This window comes from Miniopterus natalensis, chromosome 9, assembly GCF_054644295.1.
Source record: "Miniopterus natalensis isolate mMinNat1 chromosome 9, mMinNat1.hap1, whole genome shotgun sequence".
NCBI lineage: Eukaryota > Metazoa > Chordata > Mammalia > Chiroptera > Miniopteridae > Miniopterus > Miniopterus natalensis.
Genome location: NC_142089.1, coordinates 23529582 through 23544129, shown reverse-complemented (window position 1 = coordinate 23544129; position 14548 = coordinate 23529582). Strand labels below are relative to the sequence as shown.

At 37.9% G+C, this 14548-nt stretch overlaps 1 protein-coding gene across 9 annotated transcripts in view; it reads right to left on the bottom strand.

Annotated features, from left to right (window-relative positions):
• Positions 1 to 14548, bottom strand: part of NFYC (nuclear transcription factor Y subunit gamma) — a 63233-nt gene that overhangs the window by 30088 nt on the left and 18597 nt on the right. Inside the window, exon 2 of one of the 9 annotated variants that reach the window (XM_087820343.1) lies at positions 2988 to 3110. The exons of the other annotated variants lie outside the window; for them this stretch is intronic. The gene's annotated coding sequence lies outside the window, so the exon portion shown is untranslated. The remainder of the gene's footprint in view (positions 1 to 2987; positions 3111 to 14548) is intronic. 9 annotated transcript variants of the gene reach the window in all.

The window sequence follows — 14548 nt, the reverse complement described above, 5'->3', positions numbered from 1 at the left end:
TTGTAAATGACTAGAGAAAATCTTGAGTCCTAAATAACCAACCAAGGTCCTCGACTCAGCTCCCATTACATTTTCACTTATCACCATATGTGCATAACCTATACACTATTCTCTTAGATGTATTGAGAACAAAGAAATCAAGGTAATCTAGTGAAGTTTAATTATTTTTATTAATAGACTCTTATGAGGTACTCATAACAATAAGAGAGTGAGACTCACTAACTTTTTTAAATGGGGCAAATAGCCCTAGCCAGTTTTGTTCAGTGGTTAGAGCGTTGGCCTGAAGACTGAAGGGTCCCAGGTTAGATTCCAGCCAACAGCAAGTACCTCGGTTGCAGGATAGATCCCCAGGCAACCAGTCAATGTGTCTCTCTCAAAGTGATGTTTCTCTGTCTCTGTCTGTCTGTCTTTCCCCCTTCCACTCTCTCTGAAAAGCAATGGAAAAAATATCCTGGGGTGAGGATTAAAAAAAATAAAATGGGGCAAATAAAAACTCTTTCTGGAAATGAAAATTACTTAAAAATTTAAAATAAGAATCTAACCCTGTGTTGTACGGAGCTACGGAAGGCCTGATCTTAGCAAAATCAAGCATACTACTACAGTCAAAGGAGGAATATGCACAATCGCCAGTGTGGTATCTTTTTTACTTGCTAATGATGAGTGTGGGTTTAGTTTGAGTGTAAAGGTCTGTGAGATTTAGAAAACTGGTAACAACTTTTGGTTGTCTTCTGATATCTTCCAACAATCATTACAAAGGTGAACAATTCAAGAAACACCTTTAAAAATGGTCTGTGCACAGTCTGCTTTTAAATTTTGCATCGTCCCAACTAAGGATGTCTTGGCGCAACTGGTTCCCAAACATAGATCATGAATAGATCATAGTCAATAGATCATGAATGTCTCTTTGGCTGGCTCAAAGACACACACTTTTGGAGTGGGGATTAGGTACAAAATAGAAGTTAAATATTTCTGAAACTCAAAATGATTTAAAGGTTAAGTTTTTAACTTGAGAGGCCTATCTGAATTAGATAATCACAAGTGGATAATGGCAAAGAGTATGTCAATAAAAATGTCCTTTATATTTTACTGTATCATAGAAGTTTAGGAATGAAAAAAAGACACTAAGAGCCACCCAGGCCCACTCCTCTAAAAGATACTTCAACCTCTGCCCAACCCCCTCAATCCCACTTTAAGTGGTCATTTAGCTTAAATATGAACTTACCCCTCTCCAGTTCTGGGAAACTGGCTTATTGGTAAGGCATTCTGTTCTACCTGTGGACAGCTCTGACTGTTCTATACATTAAGTTGAATTTACAAACAAAGTTCCATTTGAGTTTTGGATTTAGAATTATAGCTTTTATGATTTTTCCATCCAGAAACTTCTTTTTAAAAATTACCCATTTCAAAAATACTCTCATTAGAAACAGAAGATTCTATCCTGAGGAAAAAGACAAAAAAGTTTGGAGAATGTTTTCTAGCATCTTTGCACAGAGATGATTAGTAGCTAATTATTTTAATGCCTACTGAAAAAGCACAAATTGTTATTGTAAATTCCTAGAAAAAGTGAGTACTTTGATTCAAAAGGCTTTCCTTAAAATAGATCCAGTCTTTACGTGGGGCTTTAAAAATCAGACAAAATCTCAAGCAACAGATTTTATGAAAACAAATTGATGTTCTCAATATTTCCTGACCAAGGCACAACTTAACATTAAAATAATAAAACCTAGTCATAAACACAAGCAAGTTTTGCTCACCAAACATCCCAAAGAGTTAAAAAAAAAAAAAAAAGCAACTTTAATCTTATTACATATTTTTATAATACATTAATTGCAACAAAATTGATTTTGCTACAGAAGTAGCCTATTTATAACATTTACTGCCCATGGAAAATAAGCTAGGTTCATCTTCTAGGATGATGAGAGAAGCTATGTATTTAAAAGTAGGAGATTTATATTCCATTACCCTTTTTATTCCATTTTAAATTGCTATCTCTATCATGGGATAAAGCTATTTATATACAGTTGACAATGACAAAACTGCCCTAAGACCAAGCCACATTAGCTTAGATCACTCTTATGAAAAATGCAGTACTGAACTTCCCAGATTTAATTCATTATTGATATTAGATGTATCATTCATGTTCATTAATTACTACATAAGTACTTGAATAAGACTCCCTGACTATTTAATAAAGACTTAGGGATCAGATGAAGTATTGAATGGTTGTTGCTAGATGCAATCTCAGCTCACAATATCTATTAATTTATTTGGTTTTAAAAACAGTTTGCTTTCCAAAGCTAGAAAGGGAAGAATCAAAGTCCATCACGAAAAGGCTATTGCTCCAATGTTCAATGCAACTGCCATCTCTCCACAAGTCATCTCTACATATCCCCATCTGGAAGTGATCACTCCTTCTTATGAACCTAGAGCCCTTTATCTGTATCTCTTTCTGCCCTCACCACATTACCTTGTATGATCATTATTTATGTGTATATATTATCATTTCCCTTTCTGATTTACAAACTCCCTGTGGCTAAGACGTGAGTATGATTCATTTCTGGATTCCTTGCAGCATCTAGTGTGCAGACTGATAAGTAATTGCTCCCAAATAAAAGGGCAAGAGAGTTGCTGGGTATGACCTTTCTGAGAAAAAGAGGCCTCTTGGAAGATTTGGCCCTGAAATAGACTTATTGGGAGTGTGTGAATAACCAAAGGAAGTGCTTATACAAAATAAATGAGGTTCTCACTGGGCCTTTAAAGTAAGGAGTACAATCAGCAATCCACATGGTTGGAAGGACACAGACGGATGGACGTACACACACAGTCTTGAACATTGCAAGGCAGACTGGAAGGCAGGAAACATGGGTGCATACCATTCCCAAATATAAATCTTTTGAAAGTCAGAACCTTCTCAGAAAGGAGACCAGGATAGATTAGCAAAGTCTGAAAAATTTATGACAGTATGTAAATAGGAGGAGTGCAAATACCTCTACTGGCCACCCATTACCAGGCTGATAAGGAGAAAGCCATGGAGGAAATATGATTCAATCGGATCACTCAAGGGTGGCCAATCTAGCTGTCATTCAAATATCCAGTTACTCTTTATCATTCTTGAAGAAAGAAAAAGAGACCTAAGCAGTTTTCAAAATATCCCAGAAGTAGAGTGCTCCTCTTTTAGGTTTCTCTTGAAAATATTTCAAACTTTTGCTTTTGATCAGGTACCATGCTTGCCAAATTCTCCCTTAGTAATATGCCTGGACATGGAAAGGATGTACCAAAATGATCACCCTCATAAAATACAAACAAATATAAGGTTTTATTGCAATATTCCCTAATTTCTAAAGTTCTGTACCTTTAGATTTTAGCGCTCCTATTTCTTGGCATGTACCTCATTTTCTCTACAAAAGTCCTTTGTAATATGCCTAAATCCACAATACAGCTCTCTGAACTAACTAAAAGCAAATTAGATGTTTTGGGGCGATAACACTTTAAAACCCTAATATCACAACAACTACTCAAGAGGAAAAAAAAAGACCACAGAAAGCTCCCCTAAAATGAAGCCCAATCCTTGACCAATGCTGCTTCTATTGAAGTACAAGAGCTGACTCATCCCAGGCAGTCAAGATTTACTTAAAAAATAATGCTCTCATTGTCAAATGTAAGCAAATACCTCTTAGCCCAGTTCTGAATGAAAATCAAATCTAAACACTGTTACTATCTTTCCCTTTAATGCCCCCCCCCCCCAGTCCAACTTGCAGCCTTTAGGTTGCTGTGAGTGTCCCCAATCATTCCCGTGTCTCCAACTTAGTATACGCCCACAAGTATCTCCCTATGTTCAAAGCACGTATCTTTTCACTCCCTTTTTGACTTGCATTTTAATCATGTTTTCCTCTGTCATGAGATGACAAGATTTTTATTTTAAAATCCAATCCACAACACTATCACATGTACTTTAAGTTCCAGTACTGATTCAGGTATTTATTGAAGTTATTTCTTTATTTGAATTAGCTAAAACTGCTGGGATGTTGTATTTCAAATGGTGAGTGAAAGTTTAAGATAAAGAATGAATATTAGCCCAGCCGGGTGTGGTTAAGCGGTTGAGCATTGACCTAGGATCCAGGCAATTGGCGTTCGATTCCCAGTCAGGGCACATGCCCGGGTTGTGGGCTCGATCCCCAGTCAGGAGCATGCAGAAGGCAGCCGATCAATGACAACTCTCTCATCATTGATGTTTCTATCTCTCTCTCTCCCTTTCCTTTCCTTTCTCTGAAATCAATAAAGATATATTTTTTTTTAAAAAAAGGAATATTAATATGAGTAACTAGATGGATAAGAAGAAAGGGGGTAGGACTAAAGCTAATTTGTGCTTGCTATTCTAGATATTCTTCCAAATGACAAAGAAAAATTTTTTAAAAATTTGAGAATTGAGATTTTCAAAAACAAAATAATTGTACTACCAGACAATTTTGGTTCTCATGTTCATACAGGAGTACATATGCCATTATCAATCACGGCTAAAAAGCATTTCAAGCCTTAAGGAAGCATATGCTCTCCACAATAAAACCAACCTCAAATTCACAATTTCAGAAAAAGAAAAACAACATTGCTCTGGAAATCAAAAGACCTATGTTTGTGAACTGGCCTGCTGCCCACTGCTGGTGGTCTTGGGCCAGTCACTCCACTAAGCTACCTCAGGACTGATGTATACTAAACACACATGTATGCTAAGGGGTGGTCTAATATGGAAGGCCTACGCTTCACTAAGTGAATAATATAAGGGAAGGCAGGGTGACTACACAGAAAAGAGGGTTCAACAGCCTTTATTTAAGCTCATCTAAGGTTTTTACTTAAGCAAGAAAACACTAAGCTTAGTGCCAGACATCTTACTACTTAAGTTCCGAACCCTTACATAACTGGATACAGATGACACCAACCACTATAAGAATGAATGATATAGCCTTACTGGAGACCCCTTTCTGATAAATGCCAAGTTTAGTGTTTGAGGGTGTGTCTGTCTCCAGCTCCAAGAGGCCACATATGAAGCTTTTCAAACCACCTACTGAAAAAATCACACTTCCCAAAAGACTAAGGGTTGGGACAATGCTCTCCCTAAAGATCTGCTCACAAGGACACACTTTTAAATTGGCGGCAGAAACACTTTTCCTTCCAAAACAAAAACATGTCTCTATTTGCTATCTACTACAACATAATCTCTTAAACAGGGGCTAGATAATATTGTTTTTGTTTTTTTGTTTTTTAAATATATCTTTATTGATTTCAGAGAGAGGAAAGGAGAGGGAGAGAGAGAGACAGAAACATCAATGATGAGAGAATCATTGATCAGCCGCAGCCCGCAACCCGGGCATGTGCCCCGACCAGGAATCGAACCCCAGTCGCCTAGATCCCAGGTCGACGCTTAACCGCTGAGCCACGCCCGGCCGGGCTAGATCATAATATTGTTATAAATGAAGGCATAGCAACTGGTATAAGCAACGAAACTGATAGGAAGGCATGAAGAGAACATTTTAAAACCTGTTTCTGTGAAACAGAAATCGTATGTAAACATCTTACTTCACACACTTGCTTCGTTCCTTCAATTAATGCTCCACTTAAACCATCCCTGCATATATGACAGCAATAAAACACTATCAGTATTTTAGTGTAATAGAGAAAAAGACCAAATATTTTAGTGAAGTATTCTAAAGCAAAGGTCTGCAGCCTCCTTTTGTAAATTTTCAATGTAGACTGCAACACTTATTCATTTACATTGTCTATGGCTGCTTTCACACTACAACAGTAGAGTCGAAGTGTTACAACACAAAACTTATGAACCACAAGCTGAAAATATTATCTGGCTCTTTACAAAAAAAGGGTCAGGTTACATTTAGAACCCAGTTCTAAAGACTGTTTAAGTGTTTTATTTCATCAAATCCTTCCATGACAAAGGTTGTCTTATTCCCCATTTACTGATAGAGAAACTGAGTGTCAGAGGTTGAGAAACTTGCCCTAAATCACACAGCTATTAGCTGTTATACGGCTTCCTCACCTGTTCAGCCTCCATGAGGAATAAGCTGGGCTAGCTCCTCTGCCCCAAAGAAATATTTATTAATCTCTTTAACACTCCAACCTAATAGGAGTAAATAAATTCTTGCAGAAAGAATAAGTAACTGGTTTTTCAGGCCCTGAGCCTGAAAGAGAATCCAACATGAGCTGAAGGCAGAAATAGTGCCTGCAGCCTGAGTCAAATTGTATTCTAAAACAAAGAGCTATTTTGCTTACTGGATCCCTTCTAAGATTCAGAAACCCTGAGAACAACCTCTTGTCTAGCTTTTGGCAGGATCCTGTGTTTGTGTATGCTCAGGAGAGGTGAGAAGTGTGATTCTGAAGAATGTTTCAAAGATGCCAATTTAAGAGCTTTAGAGTTTACAAACTATTTGTCACATACATTACCTTCAATTGATTATTAGCTCAGTGATAAAGATATCAATGTTGTTCCAATTTTAGATAAGAAAGCCAAGGATGGATATTTTTAAAAAAATATATCTTTATTGATTTCAGACAGAGGAAGGGAGAGGGAGAGAGAGAGAGTAACACTGATGAGAGTCATTGATCGGCTGCCTCCTGCATGCCTGGGAATGGGGATGGAGCCCGCAACCCGGGCATGTGCCCTGACTGGGAATCGAACTGCAATCTCCTGGATCCTAGGTTGATGCTCAACCACTGAGCCACACCCAGCCGGGCTGAGGATAGGTATTTTAAGTTACCTGCTCAATGGTGGAATCAGATGAAAAGCTCTAAAATTCTGTTCTTCATTTAGTACAGCTTGTTCATTCTCACTTTCTGCACTGTTTTAAGGTATATGTGTATTCAAACTATTCAGACAGATGACCAGTCTCAGCTTTGATCACTGACTTAAAAATCCTTAACCCAAAAGAGTATTTTTATCCACTTGGTCCCTGCTCCCAAAATCTCTGTGGCAATCATAAAAGAGAAGATACTAATGGCACTGCTGTCTCCTATCACCTGAGCATCTTTCTTTTATTTCTATGGTGTCTCTTTACACACTCTGTCACTTTTCCTTTTCTACTTTATCCTTCCCCTTTGCATGTCTCAAGGCCAGTCGGTAGCACCTATGATTACTCAACTGCCAACAGTTGGGGGCAGTAAAGTACAGTGTAAATAAAGAAAATGTAACGGACCTGGAAAGTCTTGTTCTCTGGCTACTAATCTGCTATAAGTTTATGATCCTGGGCAAATCACTTAACTTCTTGGAGTCTCTGCTCACCTACAGCAGCACTTCACAGGGCAGTTGCAGCACACAAATGGGAAAATACACTAGAAGGTTGCAAAAAACACCAAGCATCATTCACAAGCCAGATGGCATATCATCACTGCTCAGAGAAATCTCAATTAAAATCCTGGATGGTGTTAAAAGAATGTCAAGATGAGCTTGGCTGTATTGATTTGGCTGTATGGATTCTGCTGATTCACAGACACACTGAATTCTGCCCTCTGCTTAGTGTCGTTTATATTATTGATTTAAATGTTGAAAGAAAGAAAAAAAGAGGGGACAGGGAAGAGGAGGGCAGGCATGAGAAAAAACAAATCTTCCAAGCCAACCAAACCCTAAATCTCCCACCTCCCACTGTCAGGAACTGAGAATGTAAAGACCACTTCAGAGTGCAAAGCAACTGAGATGGTTATGCTAATCTCTTACATTTGTACCTGCTTTACACTTTGTAAAGCAGCTTTCTTTACATTATCTCATTTGTTTTTCACTGCAAATACAGCACACACACTGATATTCTCATCTGATAAAGGTACTTTGTCCAGACAGACTGAGGGACTTGCCTTAAATCCCAGGGCAAGTATATGCCTGAGCTGGAACTAAAACCCATATGCCCTGATTCTCAGTTCTAAACTCTTTCACTGCATGTTCTCCTCCCTCTTTAGAATTGAGAACTCAGTAGAGGGCCAAAAACTTAAGAACCTATGGGTCTTCTCAGCCTGGAACATAAATCCATCAACCCTTTTACCTTTAGTTTTCCTTTTTCCTGATCCTTCTCCTGGAAAAGGTACTCCAAAATGCCAAGATGCCTCATTCTTAGACATTTCAAAGTAGAAAACTTAAGGTTTTCAGGCTTGTTAAAGCTGCAATCGTCCACAAGGACTGGGACTATATCTGATCACCAACCAAGAGTGAAGATGAAAAGTTCTGGCAGGTCAAGCTCAAAGTTCACTCTCTCTGGTGGCCTGGTGATGGAAAGTCATTCACTCTGTCTTTCCACTATACAGTAGTTTAGAGGAATAGCCTTGATCTAGCCCCCTTATTGGAGATGGTTCCACATCATCTGGCTAAATTTATATATTCCTTCAAAATTATAGCTATTGCTACATTGTGAACATGGTGAATTCCTTTGTTCTCCCTCCCTAGGGGTAAAGCAAGGAGTATAAATCACAACCAAGAACTATAAAGCAACTGATTATTTTAGAACACCATGACTCATCTAAAAATACCAATCTCTATGATTCAAGGTAAGAATCCAAGTCTAGGAGGTGCCCAATACATACCACGAAGTGTGCATGTAACAAGCTGTGGAACACCATAGAACACCCAACACAACTCTAACCTCCTATCTATCTGGAAAAAGCCCTTCAACCTCTTATCTGACCTTAGTCAACTTAGGACTGATGAAAGACAATTTTCCAATACACTGGTAGTACTCATGCTTTATTCTGAAAAGAAGAGTAGCTGAGCTCACCTATCTTGTTTGACAATAACTTTAAAAATAATTCAGTTTGATTAAATATTTGATCTTCTTATGATCAACTTGTTTAGTCATATAAAATTATATGCGAACTCTGAGAATCCCCCTTTTTTAAATGTGTGCTTTCTGGGAGAAGAGAAGCACAGGAAAATGGGAGCTGGGAGAAGGAATTAGTCCCATAAAATAGACACAGCTTTAGCTTGTTTTTCCATATACAATAACAAGGTGCAATGCAAAGACCACAGGACTTATGTCACTAGGTTCTGCCTCTTGTTTCCTCACTCACAAAATGGGGTAGTAATCCTCTGTCCTACCTACCTTAGGTAAATACCAAGTGAGAGAATAAATATAAAATCACTCCATTAACTGTAAAGTCTGCTTCAAAAAAGCATTACATACTATTACAATGCTTAACTACCTTCAAGGGTAGCTTCACGGACATTTGGCCAGTTAATTACCAGGAAAGAAATAATCATGGAGATCAGGATATAAATAACTAGGTAAGATGGCTGGAAATTTACCACTGTTTCTCTAGTGAAAATTTTCTTATTGCCTTTATTTTAGATTGAGGATAATTACAACATACCTAGCCTAGAAACTAAATATAGGTGCCTTATAGTGAAATTCTGCTAAATCCTACAGATGTGGCTATCCTATTCCTGGTAATTTATTGTGTGTGCCGCTCATCAATGTTATCATGATCATATGGCTATAAATTACTTGCTAAGCAAATGTTGCCAAATTCTTATATGTGTATTTATGGTTGGCTTCATGCAGAATTCTGCCATTTGAGACTTCAAAAGCTAACACTAGTAAGATTAAACCCAATGCAACTCAGAAAAAAAACACACAACTAAAAAAAAACAAAATCCTCTAGTCTTTGCACTGGATGGAGATGTGTGTACACTTACAGGTTAAACAAGAAAGCTTCAGGTTATACATACACACACACACATATACATACATATAACTAATCTCAAGAAACACCTGCATAACATTTCAAGGAAATATTTGTACATTTTCAGAACAAGTGAAGGCCACCAGATTCTAGGGCAGTATTTCTAATCTTTAACAAATCAAGGCACACACCAAAAATATTAATATCAGCTTTTTAAATATTTAACCTATGGGCTGATACCGATGCTGCTCTCAGTTTAACTTGTCACAAGATCATGTACCATGCACAGTGCTCTAAGTAGTCTGAGGAAAATGTGGACTTTACTAAACAGTGACACCTATACTTGGTCATGTATGCCTGGATAGGGAAGTTATAAATATTCTCTGGTTTTAACTAAACTAACGTTCAAAACATGACCAAATGACTTTTTAAAGAATACCAATTCATATATGAGAGTTACATGCTCAGGTAATAGGGGTGTGAAATTTAAAAACTTAGAGAACACTGACCTAGAGGACTATACCATGCTCATTTCTAGAGGTATCAACTTCAGGGTCCGACCTTTTTTGTTTCCATCTTTAACATGAAGTTTTATTCTTCTGGTTCTTCTGTCCATTGTCTCCCTTTATTCTCTCCCATCCATTCCCCAAGTTGAGCTATAATCTCTATGAGCTTCAATTTCAAACATACATTACCAATTCTGATATTTCTCCTAAGTACCAGTCCTGCATGCTGACCACCTCCAACTGGAAAGCCACCCAGAATTCATATTCCATGTATCCAAAATTATATTTATCTTTCTCTTTCCCCAAACCTGCTCCTTCTAACTTTTCTGTTCTATCTTCCAGGTACCCAGGCTTGAAATCTCAAGAGTCATCCTGGTCTCCGTTCAATTCTGCCACTAACTTTGTTCAGGCCCTCATCACCTACACATAATAATAAAAATAATGATGATGATAAAAGCTAATACTCATTTAGTACTCGCTGTATGCCAGGTCTGATTTTAAGCTCCTGACATTAGTTTAACCTTCATAACAATCCAATAAGGGTCATAAACCTAGTATGTGAACTCACTGCATTGTTCACTGTTTCTAGTGTGTTCTAATCAAATCCTACTCATTACTATATGATGATGATGAATAAATCTTATAAAAGCACAACTCTGATGGTGCCACATCAACCTATTACTCCAAATCTTCAACAGTTCACCAATGCCAGAGACAGTTTGAATTTTTTAGCTAGGCAGTAAAAGCCCTCCAACATCTGACCCAATTTACTTCTCCACATTTCTTTCTTTTGCCACTCCCTCCCGTACTTAACGAATCTCATTATGCTCTAAAAAAAGACTAGACCATTTACTGCTCTCTTCATTCCCACTACACTTTTTGAACCATGACCTTGCTCCTCCTGTTCCCCATGCCTGGAATGCCCTTGTCCCTACCTCCGAGTCCAACGCCCAGTTAAATTGCCCTACATCATTCCTAAGCCAGAAGTAAAGGTTCCCCCCCTCTAAATTCTGTGTCCTGTGTTTGTACTTTCCATTATCAGTTTTGTATATTTGATATACAGCATCTGGATCTCCCCTACCAGATTGTTAAATCCTGGAGTCAAGTTTTATTTGTATACATTTTTAAAGTCTCCACATAAAAAACATCCAGGTATGGTGAATTAGTGAAAGGAAGTGTAAAGCATCCAACTTTAGAATTTTTCTCAAAGGTAAGAACTATATACCTTAGATAAAGGAAAAATTCATTTTATCTGGCTATTTCCAGTCAAGCAGGTCTTCCCTTTAATTTTCTATGTAATTGAAACTATGGAGACACACCAAAATGATAGCACTTTCAAGAAAAAAAAAGGATAACTAGGTGAAACGGTGTTGCTGTTTGCTGTGGTTATTTCAGTCTCTGTTCTTCCTCTGAACTAGGAACACAAAGTTGCAAGCTATGTTATGCCTCTTAAAGTTAAACATTCACTAGGTGTTTTTTTCCTTTAGTTCTGTCTTTATACTGGAATTTACCTTCATTTTTTATCCTTCAACTGCCCTTTTTCATCGCAGGGAGCAAAACTAATTTAATTTATAGTAAACACTCTAAATAGAGAAACGCTTTTCGTTGATTATTGAACAGCAGAGTCTGGCCTTGGGATGTGCCGAGGAGAGAGACAGAAAGATAAGGGCGAAAATACACATAGGATCTGAACAAGTTTTAAAGAGCTGAGGCAGCAGAAAGAACAGATTACAAAGAAAACTAAGTTTCCAGGAAATACAGACAAGAGGTAAATATCATTCAGCTGTATTTACTATTATTTTCAGTCACAGTATACCTCAGGACTTAAATATTACTAAGTTACACCACCTAAGCTCTCATTCGTTCAGTGAACTGTAACTTTCGTTCAAATATATGAAGGTGGTGAAAAGAAATTCAACTATGAAAGAGAAAAATGAAAAATTTTCAAGTAGATTGTGGTCATATCAGAGAATATGCAAAATAAGAACAAAAACCAAATCCACACTATACAAACTCACACGTGCAGATTCACAATGCCACTTTGCCGGTGGTAAAGATTAAAGCTGGCATGGTTAAAATATTATTTTGGGAGTATACTGACAATGACTTCTATTTCAGACTTGTCAAATGCTTGAAATGATCCTGGGATCTTTGTTTATTAACTACAGGCTGGCTTAACGACTCACTTGAAGAACCAGGCCCAAACTTGTTTGGGAATTAGCTTGTTCTTGAGGTGTATTAACAAAAACAAAACAAAACAAAAAACCCAACTAACTGGCATGCAGGTGTTGTATTTGTGTACCTTCTTCCTTGTAATGCATAAAAGTACCACGCTCTCTGGGACACCTCAGCGAGCCAGGTGGGCACCATTAGCTTCCCAGCTGATTCTCAGCTTTCTGAATAAGCAATTGTCTGAGGCAAGAGATCTGTACATCCCAAAAGGGATGGGAAGTCTGCTGCCACAGCAGACTTTCTAACCAACAGATTCTACATGAAGACTGCTAAACCTCTTCCATGGCCCATTTTCTCTCTGTTCCTTCCGTGTTCAAATAACAAACCTATACAGACACAGCAAAAGGAAAAGAGCCCTAGCCAGTCTGGCTCAGTGGTTAGAGTGTCAGCCCACGGACTAGTGGGTCCTGGGTTCAATTTCAGCCAAGGGCACGTACCTCAGTTGCAGGCTCAATCCCAGCCCTGGTCAGTGCGTGACTGAGTGGGAGGGAACCTATCGATGTGTCTCTCTCACATCGATGTTCCTATCTCCGCCACCACCCCTCTCTGAAAAGCTATGGAAAAAATATCCTCGGGTGAGGATTAAAAAAAAAAAAAAAAGAAAGAAATATGAAAATAAAAAGTAAAAACAACCTAAAGGAATATAAGAAACATGGAATAAACTGAGTGGGGCTAAATCTCTGAACTTACATAGGTCCGTCATTAAAAAGCTGAAAGATTGGGGCACCTAACCTATCTGGGCCTCAACTTCCTCATTTTATATGAAGAGAACTAGACTAGATCCCCCTTCCATGAACCTAACTTAAAAATATACAAACTCTCTATGGATGTATTATTAAGGATAAAGTTAGGCAAAATAATTTCATTCATGAAGACCATCTATAAATGATTAGCTTTAAGAATGCTTTTTGGGTAACTGAAGTCTCCACAAATGTACATATACAGCTTCTTTAAAAGGAGACCTCATCTTATTTTAGGAACAAAAAGCCCACAGTGACCATGACTGCTGTTTTCAAACATATACATCCCTGGAAGTGGAATTTTATTTGGAGAGTCCAATGCCAATTTTGCCATGCCTTTGTCTATCTGAATATGGTCCTTTCAACGCACAGAAAGAAGGCAGACATCAATGCTGACTGACCATTCCTGAGAGGAAGTGACTTAATAGGACAGGAAATCAAACAGATCACAAAATATCTACCCCGCCCAAGGAGGAAAAAAAAAGTCCCCAAAACAGATGACACGAGGTATGTAAAATGGGTGAGAACCAGACCCCTATGGGTTTCAACCATTTATCCTGGAAATGTATCTCACAGTAGGCATCAACTGTGTGAAATTTATGCTAATGTTTATATTTTGGTGAAAGACCAGTTATTTTTTTTTAAGTCTTCAACCCAACATTTACTTGCTTGCTACTACTGTGCAGGCTATTAACTGCCTCCAAGCTTGAAAACAGACAGAAAGGTCATAGGACCACAAAGCAAACAAAAAAGTGGCTCCGTTTATTTTATAAATATTTGGTACATAAACTAAAAATGTAACCTTTGATGGTAAACATCTGCAACTATTACAACTTACCTGAATTATAATGCAAATCTCAGTACCATATTGAAACAGGTTTCCAAATTTTTATCTGAGAGGTTCCTAAATCTAATTAGGGTTTCCAAAAACCAGGGTTTCCAAATCATCTTATTCTGAAGACCCTAATTTCTGACAAAGGTTATTTCATAGGAATCTTGGTTAGAGAAAGTTTGATGGTCTCAATGTATGCACTACATAGTCATGTCAGTATAAACAGGAATATGCAGGCAAAGGCATGCAGAATCAGTTTAAAAGAGATGGGTCGGGTATAAACAAAGAGATGGGTCGGGTATAAACAAACTCCTTTGTAAACATGTCAAAATACTGGCATTTTTCTTCTTTGATGCCACACCTATCTTCATAAGCACTTAACCACTACCCCCGCCCCCACCGAGTTTGAATTAGAATCAGCTAAGATAATGTAGCACTTTACAATTTGCAAAGCACTGTGACATACATGATCTCATTTGAGACTCACCACTAAATAAGAAGGTGCTATTTTTAGGGCCCATTTTTACATGTGAGGAAGCTGACACTAAATGGCTGACTTGCCCAAGCTCATA